Genomic DNA, 18,035 nt, shown 5'->3' on the forward strand with positions numbered 1-18,035 from the left:
TTCTGATAGTTAAAGCGACTTTGAGGTATTGAGGCAGCATTTAAAGTAGAAATTATCCTCCTTAAAGTCTTATATGTGGGAAAAGAATGTTTTTCTCTTGGATTCAGGAGGGGGATTTGAATTTGAAACGGTGACTATTACTAATAAGCCAACTTTTGTGTTCAACTTGGAAGAAACCTACAAATCATTCAGCAACCAATCATATCTCAGCAAACTATTAGTTGTTAAAGCGCTCATTGCTGTCAATTTTTTTAATGTTGCTGGTTAAAAGCACAGCTAGAGTGTAGAATCCGTAAAACTCTTCAAAACTTTTTCACATACTCTCTAATAAAGGTACTATCCCTGAAAACGCCTTGCATGGCATTGGCGTACAATAGTTATGAAATATTAACTTTTGGCGTAAATTTACCGTTTTTACTGAATTTGTCGTATTATCCATGGCGAGTTATTTGGCGATCAATTCCTGGCATGCAGTTAATGGTATTCGAAAATCCAATCTGTGTTTTAGGCGCGTTTTTCCTAACCTATTAAAATAAAAATTTGACACAGAACTACAATTTTAGTCACAAAATCCCATATCAAATTTAACATACTTCAGTCATTACGTCTTTGAGTTATCTCGTTTACAAGTTTCTGAAGGTACAGACCGACAGACAATCAATCCCTTTTTGGATTTGGCTCTAAATTTGAAACTTGTCTAGACTATTGATATTAATTATGTGCATAGAAATTTTATCTGGATAGTTTTCTTCGTTTTGTATTCATCGGGTCAATTTACATCCGAACAGCCGGTCTGACAGACTTTCTCTGAGCGGGGTTGGCTAAAAATTTTATAGAAATCTACAAATTTGGTATAAAGTTGATGTATTAAATTTCATTCTTATAGATCAAAGCGTTTTTGAATTATCTTTGTCACAGACAGACGGATATTTTCCAAAAATGTGTTTTTCGAACTCAGGAAGATCTAAAACGTGCAGATTTTTTTTTTTTAACTTTTACTATACTTTCTGTATACTACGTATACGAGAAAGTAAAAAGGGCCTGCTACCAAAAATTTAGGCTTCTCGGCAAAGACACCAGCGGGTACCTTACTTACGCCATTGTGTGCTTTCACCCTTTCCATCGTTTACAGGTGTACATTACCCCGCAGAGCAAAATGTGCCCCACTTTAAGTGCCATTCATTCACTTTAACGAACCCCTCGACTTTTAGAGCGCCGTAATTCATCGCCAATCACGCCAACGAGTCAACGAACAAGGTATCGGTTTCAGTCGAGCATCAGTGTCTTCTGGAACGGAAGGAGAAGTGATTGATTCGCGGAGGCGGAAGATTCAGTCATCGATCCCTTCCCTTCTCCTCATCTTCCATTATTTACGTGAAGGGTCGTTCCCTCCTCCTCATCGAGCACGAGCACGCACTGCTGATGGAGCTAGAACAGACATGGATGAATCAGAAAAAGGGGTTTTTTGAAGTGATGGCATACACCAGCTGGGGGATTGGACAGATCGATAAACGTCTGGTCTTGTTCATCGATGTTCGACTCTCTTTGGCAACTCTGTGTGGTACTGTTTGTGTTTTAGGGAAATTTTTTCATATCTCGTCTCGCAAATGTTTTTACAATTTTTGTACTTCACATACTGGATATTATCGCCAAATCAACACCAATTCTGTTGATATCAGTACTCCTTAATCAAAATCGGGTTAAATTTCACCAAAGTAAAGTTAATCAAAATAAGTCTTATTATAAAGCTATTTTTTTTCATATAAAGACGGAGATAATTCATTTTTTTTATTAATCAAATTTTTTATAACAATACCAGCGAATTTTTTTTTAAATCTGTATTAAAGTTGACATTGGAAGCAATTTTCTTGATATGAAGTTGCATAAAAACTGTTTAACGGAAGGTGAACTTTTATATTCAAGAATTTAAATATTAAAACACAGCTCCAATTTCAAGCATTCGAATTGTGGTATAGGAAATTCCGTGCATTTTCACGTAACAATAACAATAATATCCTCTTATTTGATAGTTATAAAACTAATGGTCTCCACTATAGAGCGTTTGGTATGAGTTTTTTTCCCTCATCAAACATTCTCTATAAAGCAATTATCAGATAATATTTCAGTCTATAAACATTGTTACTTAAATAAAAGTTCATCACGTTACTTTGATACGGTGTGAAATATAATATTTATATTGAAACCATGTTTACCCTTAAAACCGCAAAATTTTGTGGACTGCGTATGATGTTTAACATTGCATATTGTCAATGGCGTATTAAATGCATTTTGCCGCCCTAGGCAATGAACAGTATGAGACCCTCTTTAAATAAGTCAATTAAGTACAGTAAATTACCATATTTTTAATTAAATCAACATGTGAATTATTTATAAATTTGTGAAGTTGTTTAAATTGTTATTTATTTATTTATGACATATCTGCAAGGCATCCACGTCTGTCACAATATTATTTAGGTAATATTTTCAATATTTGTTAACACTGTAATAATTAAATGAATGGAATAGAAAAAATAAGAATCTGACCATTAACGTTTGGCAAAGTGTTAATATTATCCCAATATTCTATTTTAAATAGAATTTACATAATTTATAAAATTTATTTAAATTTTATTAAATTTCATAATTTTAAAAGATATTTACTAATATCTTTTAAATAAATCTGCTGTTCCAAATGGCGAAACTAATGGGTTTTGAATTCAAAATTCCCATTGATATCTATTGTTTCTCATGCCAGTTTTCTCATGCCAATAGCCAGTTTAGGAATCAACTCCTGTATCATTGACACTGAAAATCTTTTGGAATTAGATCGCCATTGACATTTTTTCGAATATTGTAAATTAAAGTGATCAGATGTCACAAACTAATAGGGACTATTTTGATTTTATATTATTAGATTGAATAAATGTCCCAAATTGGTTTTGATTTTGATTAAACTATCCTTCATGGTTCCATTTTCGTATTTGAAAATTTTTAAATCATATTAATCATCATATCAAAATTAAAATTATTTATAATTTTGATTATGAATATTTATTAATCCTAATTTTTATATTGTATCAAAATAGTTACCTTGTTGTAGTTATTAATTTTTCACAAAAAATTACACTACAACAAGGTAATACCCTTTACTTCCAATATTATTGCATTTTATGCGATAATTGATGCCAGTGATAGAGTAAACAAATGAAATATATTTTCAGATTATTTCCTGGTTTGCCCTTGCTTTCCTATATATAGAATTTCCCCAGATAATGACTAGAAAAGCTCGTCATTTTATCTAAATTTATGTCCAAAACTGCTTTTTTTCGCTGTCGTTATTTATGCTTTTTTTATATTTTTTATTCCCGATTCAGAGGCTAGTTTCTCATGATATAGTATGCTCCTGCTCCTGAATGAATTAGTTTACTTTAGCTTATAAATCACTGTCTATTTCTTGGCTCATTTGCTGGGACATTTGACGACATTTTGATTTAAATCTCGTTTCCCATGCAGCTCAATGAGTTATATTCTATTTTAATCATTTGCTCTGCTTAGATATGGTTGATTTAAAGACAGCTATATTTCGATGCACAATTTCTTTTTTGTCAATAAATTAGAAATTATTTCTTTTTGACTTAATAGTATCAGGTGATAACTCATGTTACAGTCTTAATTTTATTTCATCTGAGAAGATCTCATCTTTTGTAGATAATCATGATGACGAAGTAAATCTGTTAAAGACCATTCGATCCTTAAACTCTTCTTTGGTCTTTTATGCAGTTTATGCAGTTAATAAATTGGCAACGATAGATCTATAATCTATCGTTGCCAATTGTAAGAAATCACTCTCTATTATTTAAAATTTCTATTGGTTAAAGATGTCAATCTTTTTATAAAGGCCAATCGATATTTTTTATTTTAAACGCAATATTTTATTGTATATCGTGCTCTCCATTTAGTTTGAAATATCGAACGAAGTCGAAAGCAAGTCAAGTACTAAGCAACATTTTGCAATACAATATTTTGTCTGCTAAGAAATGGTTTGTTAGCATAAACTATTGAGTCAGAATTGTTATAAATTAAGTAGCCATACATTTCTTAGTTTGTTATTTTTATCAATGTGAGTCTCACAGCTCCACATTACATCAACCTTTTATGTCAGCCAAGATATCATTGGGGTAATATAGATTTTTTTTAAAAATCTCCAATTTTCTTTAAAAAAATTAAATGATTTAAAAATTAAACTTTAAAGGATTTAAATGGATCTTTTATGGTATTTAGATGTTTTAAAAACATTTTTATTTCTAGAAATTTTTTTAAAGCTTGCACTTTTTAAAAAAATAACAGAATCTGCAAAGAAAAAGCATTTTATATTATTTATTGATAATGATTTTTTATATTAGAATGGTAATAATTAATATTTCAACTTACTTTCTATCTAAAATAAAATTGCTTATATAATTATAGATTTTTGACTACTTTCTCATTTAAACTCACTTCAAAACGTTCTTTTCATTTTCAATTCACGTTTTTTAAATTTTTTTTTAAGTTTAAATTTTTATTTATTCGAATATATTTAAAAAGAAAAAAAACTAGTTAGAAATGCTTCTTGTTCAAAATTATTAATTTATTTAGAATTAATTAATCAATTACATTCAGACTAATTAATTAATCGTATTCATTCTTTATGCAGTTGTCTCCAGATCATTTTGCCCCATTAAATCCTTTCCATCACAAATTAAAAACAGAATTGTGTATAATTAATTATTATTCAAGTGATACCAAAGTATAAACCAGAAAAAGTTAAATGCTGACCTTTTTATATGTTCCTTTAAAATAAAACAGTGAATATAAGTAAAGGATTCGAAACGTGAAATTACAACACAGACGTTTTAAATGATTTGAAGAGAGGAACCTCTTAATTATTTAAACGACGAATATTTTCTTAAAGCTTTGCTGATTTTAGAATCAAATCAAATGCAGGTTTAATTCCTCTATAAATAATGTTGTGGATTTCTCTTTAAGGGTATGCATTTAGCCAAGTAAGAACCTCAAAGAAAGTAACTTCGAATAGTCTTAAACATTCTAATTAGTTCACCCAAAAACGTGATAACAATGAAGTAGAACAAATTTAGCAACTAATCATGAAACTATATGAATTTTATGAATATAAAAATTAGCCTTTTCTTTTATTTGTAAAATGTTTCCATGCAAACATTTCTCCAAATTCATATCCAGTTTCAAAGCGGGCTATAAAACAAAAAAGTAAATTATTAAAAGGCCCCACTTTAGTTTAATTCCCGAAATGTTCCATTCATCATAAACATAAAGACACAATGCATGCCGTTGCCAAGTGTAGAAAACTATCAAATATTTATGTTTATTTAGAAGTTGAAGAAACGTCAATAAAACGATAACTTTAGAAGTAAAGTGTAGACTGGAAATATTATTTAGCGCCATCTATGGGAATCTATTTTAATAAATTTGATTTTCGAAAATGATTAAAACAAAGGTTGTTAAAAAATTGTTAAGAAAATGTTATAAAAAATTAACTTGAATATTTAAAATGGCGGAAAAAAATGACACAATAAAATTTATATATTAAGCACTAACGAAAAGTAAAAGACGTTGTTTATTAGCAAAATCAGCTCTAAAAGAACTTAGAACGTTTGATATGGAAAATAGCATTTAAATCTTAAAAATGCAGGTGTCTAACACTAATGAAAAGTAAAAAGCATTACTTATTAACAAAATTGGTTCATTATATTTTTATTTAAATAAATCAAGCAAGGGAATATTTATATTAGAATTTTTAATTTTTATGAAATTGCATATCTTATTACATTAGTAAAAATATATTATTTTCAACGGCAAAACATAACAATAAACATATATTTTATTCGATTGGAGAATTAAAATCTAACCACAAATGTAATGTGATAACTCTTTTTTTTTCTATTGAAAAATGAAATTAATTTTGATCAAGCAATGATTTTTTTAAATAAATATTCGTCAAAATTCGCAGTATCTGAAAAAAAAAAAAGAACGAATAATAAAATGTCAATGAGCCAAACGATTTTTTTGTCATAAAAAAGTAAACACATTTTTTTTTCAAGCTATCCAACGATTTTTTTTAATATAAAATACTTATAAAAAACATGAGATGTTTATAAGTCAACGAACAATGCAATGATTGTGTTTAGTCTGAACTGATATCTTTTCAGTGCTTTCATATGAAAAAAAAAAAAAAAAAAAAATCTAATAAACAGGTACTGGCTGAAAAATAGTAATAAATTCCTCAGAAGAAGAACTAAAAATAGCCTAGAAAACCTTACTTGCTTCATCTTCACACCTAGAAAGAAAAAAATTCGAGACACTTGTAAAAAGAAAGAAAAATATCTTGTTTACTTTCAAAGCAGAATTTTTTTCAAAATCTGAAAGTTTCCCCCGATGTCGTCGGAAATCCAAAATAAACAGTTCAACGAAAGATGCTACTTATTTTCAAGGACACGTTTATTTAAATGATGAAAAATGAGATTTTTAAGGATTCGAAAGTATATAACAAGTCTTTTTGTGCACCCTTCCCCCATTTTTCATATGAAGTGCTAGAAAGTTGAAGTAAATATCGACTTTAAACAGCAAATGCATAACAATAATATTTCACCAACATTTTAAGAAGCTGCTGATTAAACGATATTTATATAAATTTAATAAACTAATATTTGTCTTTAATATTTATATTAATATTTAATAAAAAAATTTTTAATTAATTTTAAAATTTAATTAAATTTTAAATTTTAATTTTTTAAGCTTGTCATTTATTTTTAACAATCATTTTTTTAAATGTTTATTTTACATATTAAAAAGGTATTAAATGTAAAAATAAAAACAAAAAAGTTATGAAAGGCTTATTTAAGGAATTTTATTCGGCGGAGGGGGGAGGGGGTCTTGCAGTAGAGAATACAAAATCATTAGTGCAATAATTTTAATTAGTGCAATAATTTTAGCATAGTTTTGTGCTATTTACACCAGAAACTCAAAATATTGATACATGTTAAATGCATTTAAAGTGCATAATATACATATTAAATATTATTTAATCATTAATTTGCTTTTCTAATAACTAATTAATATTTAAGAAAAAATCTTTTTTTTTTATGTTCCATGCTTATTCGATTTAAATGTCAATTACAAGTAAAATTCCAATTATTTTTTTGTGTTATGAGTATTATTTCAAATTTGTATTTAACACCGACTATATACATATATTTATTTGTTTTAAATTTTTGAACAGCAGTAAGCAGTTATTTATAAATATACAAGCGAAATCTGTGCCACAAAACCGCAACTTCCCCAATATTAAATATATAATCAATATTTTTTATACATTTATAAATGAAGGCAAGAAAAGTATACTATAAAATAATATACACAATATATTTATTACAACCACAAAGTGACAATATAAAAAAGGTTTCCATCTTATCGACTAAAAGAACTCATTTTCTGGTTAAATGAACAGAAGCATTTGTATCTATATTTTTTATTTCTTTTTTCTGATGAATGTTTTTACTTTTTTTTATGTAATTTTTTGAAAGTTGATATAATTTATTTTGTTTGTTTAATAAACTTAAGATATTGTAACATCCGGATATTTTTGAAGAACTCATTTCAAAAAGAACTTTATTGACTTCAAAAAGAATATATTTCAAAAGAATTTTTTTTGAAATTGATTTTTATACTACTTTTATTGATATTGATTTTTGACGTGCACTAAATATTAACATAAAGGACGTTGATACCTCACATTCCTTTTATATAGATGACGGAAAAGAAACTCATTAGAAAGTCAATAAAATTCTTTCAGGTGCAGTAACCTAAACCGGATATCCTGCACACATCAATATTTTCTTATTTATGATATGATCTACAAATAGATAGGGAAAAAAATTAATTGGCTTTTCTTAGAAAGTTTCGTTTTCCGCAATTTAAGGTAAATTTGACATGCTTTTAAATTGTAAGGAAATCAGTTAAGGCATGATAAGTTATCTATTAAAAAATATAATAAGATGAAACGAATGCTGTGTGTGATCATTTTTTTTATTTTATCATTTCCTGTGATTTATGTTTTTTTCCCATAAGAGCCATAAGAGTATTTAATGTATTTCTTAATGCAGTTCTTACGCATTTTTTTAAAGGGTGTCCCAAAATTAACGCAAGATTCGAACTTGCCACCATTCGTGCAGTAAAGTGTTGGCAAGCCTATTAAAAAAATCATTTGACAGCTGATAATTTAGAGTTAGTAAAAATGGAAGAATTACACGATAGAACGACGTGTTTTCATTGTTGAACGACATTTCAAAAACAATGAAAGTCTGGCGACCACAGTTCGAAAATTTGAGGATTGGCCCCCTTGATGATGTAGATTTCTTTTAATGGGATTATCTAAAGTCAAAGGTCTATGCAAACCAATGAACTAGTATGCGTGCATTGAATGAGGAAATTCAACGCTGCATCAACGAAATTCTTCCATATTTATGCAAAATGGTCATGGAAAATTTCGAAAAAAGAGTGCTTATATGCCAGCAAAGCTAGGGAGGCCATTTGCCCTATGTGTTATTCGATACATAACCCTATCCTGTGTACTTTACAATTCAACACTTTACTGCACGAATGGTGGTGAATTCATATCTTGTGTTAATTTTGGGACACCCTTTCTAAATTGAAAAAATCTGGATATTTTATTTCATTTCTAACATTAACAGTCAATTGTTTTTCATTTTGTTAATATTACCATTTCAGCACAATTTTAATCTCTATCTCTAATAATAATAAATATGAACGTGTATGCGTCTCTCCCTCTCTTTATTTGGTGTGTGTGTGTTGACTCTCTTTAGACCAAGTCGTTTGACCAACAGCTACCACATTTCGAACATAAGTATTTTGAAAAGTGAGAATGGGAACTTTGCGGAGAGTTTTTGAAAATTCGAATCGCATCTTAATTAATTACAAATAAAGCTGTATTTTGGGATTTGCTCGCGATAACATCTGAAAATTTTCTTGCATAAAAATAATATTTACCTTACCTCAAAATTTAAAACTTTTTTTTTCCTTTAATAATATTAATTTAATAGTTGTGAAAAACTTTCCGGAATCTTGGCAATTTTCAAAAATTTTTGTGTGTAATTTCATTAATAGATTGTATTGTTGACCAGCATTTCAACTATTTTCATGTTTTCATCTAATATTTAATGTCGTGATTTTTTCCCATTGTTAAAAGTTGGAGAAGACGGATTCTATTTAATATCTGTGTGGTTTACAATACGGATTTAAAAAAAAGTGAAGTTATCAATACCGCGAGAGTCAGATGAACGAGCATTTACATTTTTATTAGCATTATGATCTCATAAGATGTGATAGAATGAAATTAAATCCATTTACTGAGCCGGGGTGGCCTGGTGATGTGATCTCGATTCCGGAACAAAAGGGCCTAAGGTTCAAGATGCGATTCCACGGAAGAGCCGATGTATAAGGGGTCTGGTGCATGTTAAATCCGTCGGGGTCAAACGCTCTCTCGCTGTTGTGGTGTGGAAATTTGGAGAGGGGATGCCAGTGCAGTTGTCATTCTCGTCATGTGACGGCGGTTCAAAATTACGATGTCCGTCCCAAAATAGCCCTAGAATTGCTTTAAAACGGGGCGTTAATTAATATGACTAAACTAAAATAAATTGAATTCATTTACACAATGATTAAAATTATTAGTATAACGTATAGCAGATTCTTAACCTATGTACCTGACAATACGATGCAATCATGAATATAACCATATATTGAATATAACTAATATCCGATGCGATCAGTTGGTTGAAATAAGAGTAGCCCTATTACTCTCAGGTACCTTACTTTGCAGAAAGGAATCGCCCTCGGAAAAAGACAGGAAACGTCACGTGCCAATATTACGGGCTCAGTTCTCTGATTAACTCGCTCTGACAGCCCCTGAGAGTGATCCAAGGAATAAATCAGAGCGAGCATACTTATCTGGGGGGAGATATTGTTGCATGGAGGGATGGATCTCCGATATTACCGTCAGCGAAAACTCAATTTTATCTGTGGAGGAAGTCGAAGTGCTTACGAGTGGCGGAGGCACTCTGAGTAAAGAGGGGAAGGTTTCTGTCAAGGTAGTTGCGCCACAATAAAAAGAATTGTCGGTGTGCGATTCTTCTAAGTGGGGCAAGGCTGGGACGGGAAAGCGAGGGTTAAGCCAAATGGAGCGGGACGTTCCGCCATGGGACAAAGGGTTCTCTGTGTTAAGAAGACAGGGGTAAAGGGTGGATGAGTAGTAATTATCGAGTGAGGTGAGCTCGCTTTTTAAATCAATTTGGGTCATTAGTGTTTGGAGTTAACAGCGCTCAGGTGCTCTTGCATTTTACATGGAAGTGCAGAACTGAGGTGTTTTGTCTCGAAATAGATGGAAAGCTGAAAGAACCTGCGCTGGAATTTATTATGATTTCGCTTTAAATAAAATGTAGTATTTTACATAGAATTAGATGTAATATGTATATTGTAAGTTTAGTTTTTTGTTTTTTGGGTAAATAGTATTGAAGTCAGAGTAATGTAGAAAAAAATGAAAGGAAACTTGAAGCGATCCTGTCAGAGCAATGTAGAGAAAAAAATTCAAGGGCACTCGAAACTCTGTACAAAACTTCGTTGCGTGTTAATATTTTCAGCTTGATTTGTCTATCTTTATTTTTAAAATTTACTCTTCATTATGCAACATGTACTCTTCATTATGTTATGTAACAGTGATAATATGCACATAAAAAATATTGTTAGAATCGTTGCAGTGAGCGTGTATGCATAACATAGTAAGTAATGCCATGAAAAGTTTTGTTGTAAAATATTCTTGAATTATTAAAAAAATTATCAAAAATAGTAGAATTAAAAAAAAAACTGCAAAAGCAAAACACAAGCAAATGAATTTTGAATTTTAAAACGCAGTAAGTTTGACTTTTGTGCGATTACATTCTCAAAATTAAGGAAGAATAACTTTACAATAGCAATTAGTTTTGAATTAAAAATACAATTAAAATTTTGAAAACCTCTTCTTAGTAAACACCTGCAATCTAAGAACTCACTGCGTGCCAAAGCTGATTGCTTTATTAGCAGAAATTATCACAAAAAAGAAAATGCTGAAATGTGTCGTAGTTTTAAATTTATCGAAGTTCTTATTAAGATATTAAAAAGATGCGCATTTCCAGCTTCTAAAATATATTTAAACAAAATTTCATAAATCATTCATATCTCATTTATTTCTAAATTCTACGTTAAATGGCCTGGTGCGATCTGCAGAGTGTAGGAGACATTCAGATAGAAACATACATACATGCATACTTCTTTATTATTAGTACAGATGCTTACCATCAAAATTTGAAGCTCTCTTAAGTTCGGTTATTTTTTTCTCGTAACTGTAAACTGAATTACTTACTTATTTACTGAATAATTAGAATATATCCCAATTTTTCACACCAATTTATTCATTTAATAACTTAAAAATCTAAATAATTTATTCACATAGCTTCTCGAAAATATTTCGACAATATATTTAGGTCTTGTATAACACTTTTATAAGTGACAGATCTGCGAGCCACAATCAGTCATCTACACTTCATCAGAAAGAAGAGTTCATCCACATAAACTGATAATTGTGACAATTTCGGCCAAACAATTTACATTGCAGTTTTATTAGAGTTTTATAGCCGGTTTCAAGAATATGTAGCTAGCAGGCAAGAAATAAGAATATTTGTTCATTTGGGCGCAAGAATTATTGACATTTCATGATTTGCTTTAATTTGAAGGAATTTTTCTTACATTAATTAATTAATTTATGATATATTATGTTTCAAAAAGCAATAAACGTTGCAATGACTATCATATCTTCTGATTAAGAAGGGGGGGGGGGGTACACTGGTGTAGTAAAGGTAAATAGCGCTCCAGTTCTTTTAATTCTTGACCCTCCTTATGCTTGTTAAGAATTTCTTTGTTCTTTCACTATACAATTTTCACTTCACTGTACTACAAGAGGGAGGAGTATCTACACCATAGGTTCCCTAAGTGGTCCAGGTGGACCCCCAGGGGTCCATAGGAGACCACACGTTGGTCCACTTAGACGTGAAAAGAAAACAGGGGTTCACAAGTTCTAAGTGTTTGTAATAATAAATGTTTAGAATTTTGTATAACCACAAGTATTATTTTAATAAATAGGACACAAGAAAATGTGCTACTTTTTTTTTTCTTAACACCTTCAATTTACGGTGATATTTTTTAGAAGTTTTGGGAATACAGTAGAAATGTAACAGCAGGGGGTCTACCGAAAATAGTAAAACCTTGAAAGTGGTCCCCGAGAAAAAAAAGTTTGGGAACCTCTGATCTACACCAACTCCTAGAAAATGACAAAAAAAAAAAAAAATTCACTGACCAAAAAGATATATAGTTCTTAAACTATGTTATAATTAATGAAAAAAATGAATGACATTTCATTGTTTGTTTTAATTTGAAAGAATTTTTTATATTAATTAACTAATTTATGATATATAATTTCTTAGAAAAGGAAATATGCATCGCTATGACCATCATATCTTCTGATTAGGAAGGGGTACAGTGGTGTAGAAAAGATAAATAGAACTCCAGTTCTTTTAACACTTTCTTGAGCCTCCTTGTGCTTGTTTTTAAGAATTTCCTTGTTCTTCCATTGTACAATTTTCATTTCACTATACCGCTAAAGGCAGCAGCAGCTTTTAGAACAGCTTTTACAGTAACTTTTAGAAAACGACAAAAAAAATTTTTTTTTTTAGCATAACAAGAAGATACATAATTCTTAAATTATGTTATATTACCTTGCAAATAATAAAGAATACAACGTTCTTAAGGAAAAAATTGGGGAATTCATACATATGGCAATAACAATATTCAAACTTGTATCGAAAGCAATTTCTCACTTCCCTTTCACTGAGAAAAGTTTTCTGTTTATTTCCACTCAAGCCAACACTTCTAAATGTCTTCTTTGGAAACGCTGCGTTGGTCGATTTTTGCACTTTTAGAAGAAAGAAACAGAACTAAAATTTTCAGAAAAATGAATTTAAAAAAAAAGAAACGGTAGAGAAATCATAAGAGAAAAAGAGCCGACACACAAAGACGCAACATGATTCCGTCAGTTGTAGAGCAGGGGGGTTGCAAATCGTGTGGAGTAAGAGGAAAAATTTCTGGTTTTTTTACGTTCTTTTTTTTCTAAATTTAGAAACTGTTCGCGGAGAAGAAAATCATTATTTTTACTCAAAACGGAAGCGTTCCGCCATTAAAATGGACGTTTTTCTGGCAAAAGGCCCCCTCTTATTTTTGCTCGCTTCACTTTTGAATAAAAGGATTTCTATTAAAATCGTTCTTTTTGTTGTTGAAAATAAAACAGGTTTTGGATCCTTGTTTAAGAGATTTCAAGTGGAATATATGGGGATTGTTCCATTTTCCCATTCAGCGAGTCAGTGAGTACTTTTTGGAGCAGATTGTTAAAGATTTTTTCTTTTATATATATATATATATATTGCACAGTAGACTTTTGTAACGCTATCATCTTTTGTTAAAATTAGGCTGGATATAAAAATTGGTTTCATCTATATTAAGTTATGCAAAGGAGTTATTTAGAAAATGATGTTTATCTCGGCAGTCTTATATTCGTCATATTATTCCATGTCAAAGACTTTAGCATAAATTATACTTTAATCAAATCACGCTTAATTATTTTTTAAATCAAAATAATTTTAAATGAAAATGGATTGGAACTATGGATCAAGTATTGGAAATTATTAGAAACTCAATTACAATATAAGTTCATTATAACAATTCATCATCGCAATGAAAATTGGCGTTATAATGCACTTTTCATTACAAGCGTAGCTTTAGAGATATGCAATAAGAAACGATAAAATTAAATGTATACACTTATCTTTTTTTAAAATTTATTTATTTAGAACTAATAACCGTTAGGGATTTGTTGGTTCGCTAGGAATATTGGTTATATTTCAATTAAATCGTTTAGATATAATTTCATGTTCTTGATACCACCAAATTATCAGATATGAAAGCCATATATTTAAATTGCCTTACATATGTTCTGTTTATTGTTTACATGAATCTTTCTAATGAAGACCAGTCTCGTAACATCACAGAGCTTTTAAAATCGTAAATTTTCCTCTCACCTGTTTTCTAAATTTCGTGATATTGTAACTTCACTTTCCTTATTCGACTTGCAAACTGCACAGATAATTAAATATAATAATTTTTCTTAGCTTTGAACAATAATGAAAACCACGGAATTAAATATTTGACGAAACAATGGAAAAAATGCGGGAAAATCTCAAGATTCTACTTAATTTTGAATTAATGAGAAAGCTAATTAAAAATTTTAAAAAATCTCTCCTAGGAGCACATTTCTACCCTTCAAGTCATATATGTATCAGATTTGATAATTGTTGGTTAAAACGGTCTGATCTAGGGAACGCCACCACAAGAAGATACCAATACATTCACTTTTATTATTATTAGAGATTGTTTTTATTGAAATACATGCCCTGTATATATATATATATATATATATATATATATATATATATATATATTGTTATGTAAATCGCAAAATGTGTATGGAACAGAAGTTCAATGCGCTGGGTAATGGACAACGGCGAGTTATTTTACGAATATTCAGGAAAACAAGAAACACAGGTAACAAAAATGCAGATAAGATCTCCGCAAAGAACACTACTTGTGGGAACAAACAAGCAATTAGCGAAATAGGAAACAGTTAGAGCGCTCAACGAAAACAACTAGTGAGCTAACTCCGTGTGCTATGAGTTTCCCAAAGTGAGATTCGGTTCCACATTTGAACGCTTTGTCTTATCTTTGATGTGTTTTTTTTTTTCATTCACACATGTATAGATTACCAAATTATCGACAGAAGGGCATAATTATAAGTTTTAAAGAATGCAGCAAACTGTAAAAATATTAAATAATTTTCTTCACAAATTCAGCACCAGATGGCGCTTTTCATATCAAACAAAAGAATCAAAATTTAATTTAAATCAATCTTTTAATTGATAATTAAGTTTTAAAATTATTAAAATGCTGTTTTCTCTGTAGGAATACTCCACATTTCAAAATTTCAAATTTCTTGGCCCATCAAGAAATGAGTGAAAAATTGTTAGGATTATTCTTTCTTAATAAACATGAACGAAGTTAAGTTAAATATCGTGTATATATTTATGCCCTTTTAACATATTTAACTTTAAAAAAATGATATAAGCTCACTAATGCGTTGTTTCCGAAGCTTCCTCAAAGACTGGCGCACTGGGCATTTACACTTAATCTTGTTCCCAGATCACGTATACCACTCTAGTTACAAAAATTTAAATATCGAAAATGGTTTATTGTTGCATTATTGGTTTAATGTTCTCGAAATTAGATCACATTCTGAAAAATACAAGATTAACGTGATAAAATAATCTCTGAAATAATAATATATGAAATTTGTAAATAATGTAATATATAAAACAATGTAATAAAAATTATTTTTATAAATATTGTTATTATTTTGGCGATCACAAAATTTTTATCGTACTTTTTTATTACAAAATTTTTATTTTAAGAGCAAATAAAAAAAATTTTTTTTTGGTGTTACATTGTTTTTATCTGTAGAAGATCTGTAAAGCTTAACATTCATTTTCACCGTTGAACCTCGTTTGTGAATTTATGGGCATGTAATGAGGCCATGGATAAATGAAGTCAATGCGGAGGATAAATTTGAGAAATTGAGAGCCGAATTATATTTCAGATTCATTAGGAATCCAGTGTTTAAAACTGCAAGATCCAACGGCGGATTATCAACTAGACGTATTAGGCGGCAGCACAGACAGTGAACCGCAGAGTGGTCAATTAAGATGTAATAAACTTTATTGATACATAAATAACTTTGTGAAACTTTGATTACAACTGTGTGTTTACATTGTGTTATTTATATGATTATTTATTAAAGTATAAATAATAATTTCCAAAAAATATTTTCATATTAATTGACCTTTTATAATAATCTAATTAAGTTTTTATAATAATTAAAGCTAATACCAGCAAGGACTTCATTAATTTATTTTCAAAATAGGTAAGTACATTAAAAAGTCGATTTTTTTGCGAAATTATGATTTTTTTTATTTAATATTCTTAATGTTTGAACAGGTTTCTTTATAAAACCATTAGAATTTTGTATCCAAGTCTATTTTTCTGGGAAATTACTCTGATTTTTACTGTGGGATATGTTACATACGTTACACTTACATGCGTTTTAATTCTGTTTCACATCGTTAGATGCTGTTTTCTCAAATATATAATTTTCTTACTAAAAAAATCATAAATTAAAACCTAATGCATATATTTTTTGTTCAAATTTGGTGTAATAATTTTTCAATACGCTCTGTAGTTTCTGAACTAAAGAATAAGTAATCTATTCATTTAGAAATATTTTAAGGTTGTTTTAATACTTTACATGGTGGCAAAAATTGAAATTTTCTTGTTATTTATCAGTTGAAGCCAATATTTAAAGAATGAATAGAAATACAGCTCATTTTTTAGATCAGGGACTGGATAATATATTCCTTAAGCTATCGCCAAAATTTTAAGCAAATCATTTAATAAACCTCTAATCTAGAAGATTTTTGCTTTATACTCCTTTTTAGCTAAAAAAAAAAAAAAAGTATCTTTTTCCAATTTTTAAAAATTTTTGGCACGTAATTGATGTATTTGGTTTTATAGATATTTTTTCAATCTTTTTTATATTTAAAAATATAACAGTTTTCAAACGTTTTTTTTTTTTCAAAAAATTCTCCTCTAACGTAATCGCATATCTTAAATCAATAATTTTAAAATAAATTAATAAAAATATTTATATTTTCATGAAGTTGCCAAAATAAAATTACTAACTAAAGCAAATCATTAACAAGTTGATTAAGTTGATAATTCTTTTAAATGCAAAACTGAAGTGACTAATTGTGAAAGAGGGACCTCATAATGTGTAATTCAAAATGCCTCAGGCCGCAAAATGCCTGATTTTGCCTTTGGCGAGGCCAGACCCAATATTTCTCGAGTAAATTCGAAACTCATTATCGAATAAATCAATACTGATAAAGAAAAAGTAAACCTATTCGATCGTTGAATAAAAGACAGAAATGCTGTGAAGTGATAAAAAAAACCAAGAAAGGGTGATTGTTTATACGATTTACACAGGATCAACAGCATTACCAGTGCAGTAAGCTTTTCTTTATCTATTTATGAATTTGAAAATCCATCCGCGAGTGCTTTTCATCAGAGTCGAGGCACAACAAAGGCGAATCAACCATTGTAACGAAAACCTTCGCGTCTCGTTACACCTCTGAAAGAGGGAGAGGATGGACGTGTGATGAAACCCACATGGAAATCGAGGGCTCCTGTGATGTGGGTTTCGGAAGGTAGCCAATGTCGAGTCACGCGAACGACCTTAAAATCCGCGGACCGTGTTTCCAGCGATGCGCGGATATCCGCCACCGCATCTCTCGGATAGACCACATTTGGCAAAAAATCGCTTTCATTGGCGAGGTTTGTCTTGTATCGTGATTGAATAATTATTTTTATGAATTCAAACTTTCATAAGAGTAATTTTTGATATTATGTTCTATCTTCAGTTTTGACAATTTTTAAAACAGAAAAATCAACGGATTGTTGTTGTTTTTTAAACCACAAGATTTTGAAGTCAGAACGATCGAGATGGAATACAAATATATATGTTGAGTCTAAATACAATGATTAATTCTTTTTAATATCATATTGTTTATAAAATGGCAAGACCATTTATTCATTGCGATAGACATGATTAAAAAATTTGAACTGTCCAATTAGCAACTGTAGTGAATGGACCAACATTCCATGTGATACTGCTTTCGAATTTGGCTCATAGTTATTTCTTT

At 29.7% G+C, this 18,035-nt stretch overlaps 1 protein-coding gene across 4 annotated transcripts in view; it reads left to right on the forward strand.

Annotated features, from left to right (window-relative positions):
• The window catches only part of LOC129968542 (dual specificity tyrosine-phosphorylation-regulated kinase 4-like), a 144,618-nt gene that overhangs the window by 78,752 nt on the left and 47,831 nt on the right, over positions 1-18,035 (forward strand). The window lies entirely within an intron of this gene.

The sequence above is a fragment of the Argiope bruennichi genome, chromosome 5 (assembly GCF_947563725.1).
Source record: "Argiope bruennichi chromosome 5, qqArgBrue1.1, whole genome shotgun sequence".
Lineage (NCBI taxonomy): Eukaryota > Metazoa > Arthropoda > Arachnida > Araneae > Araneidae > Argiope > Argiope bruennichi.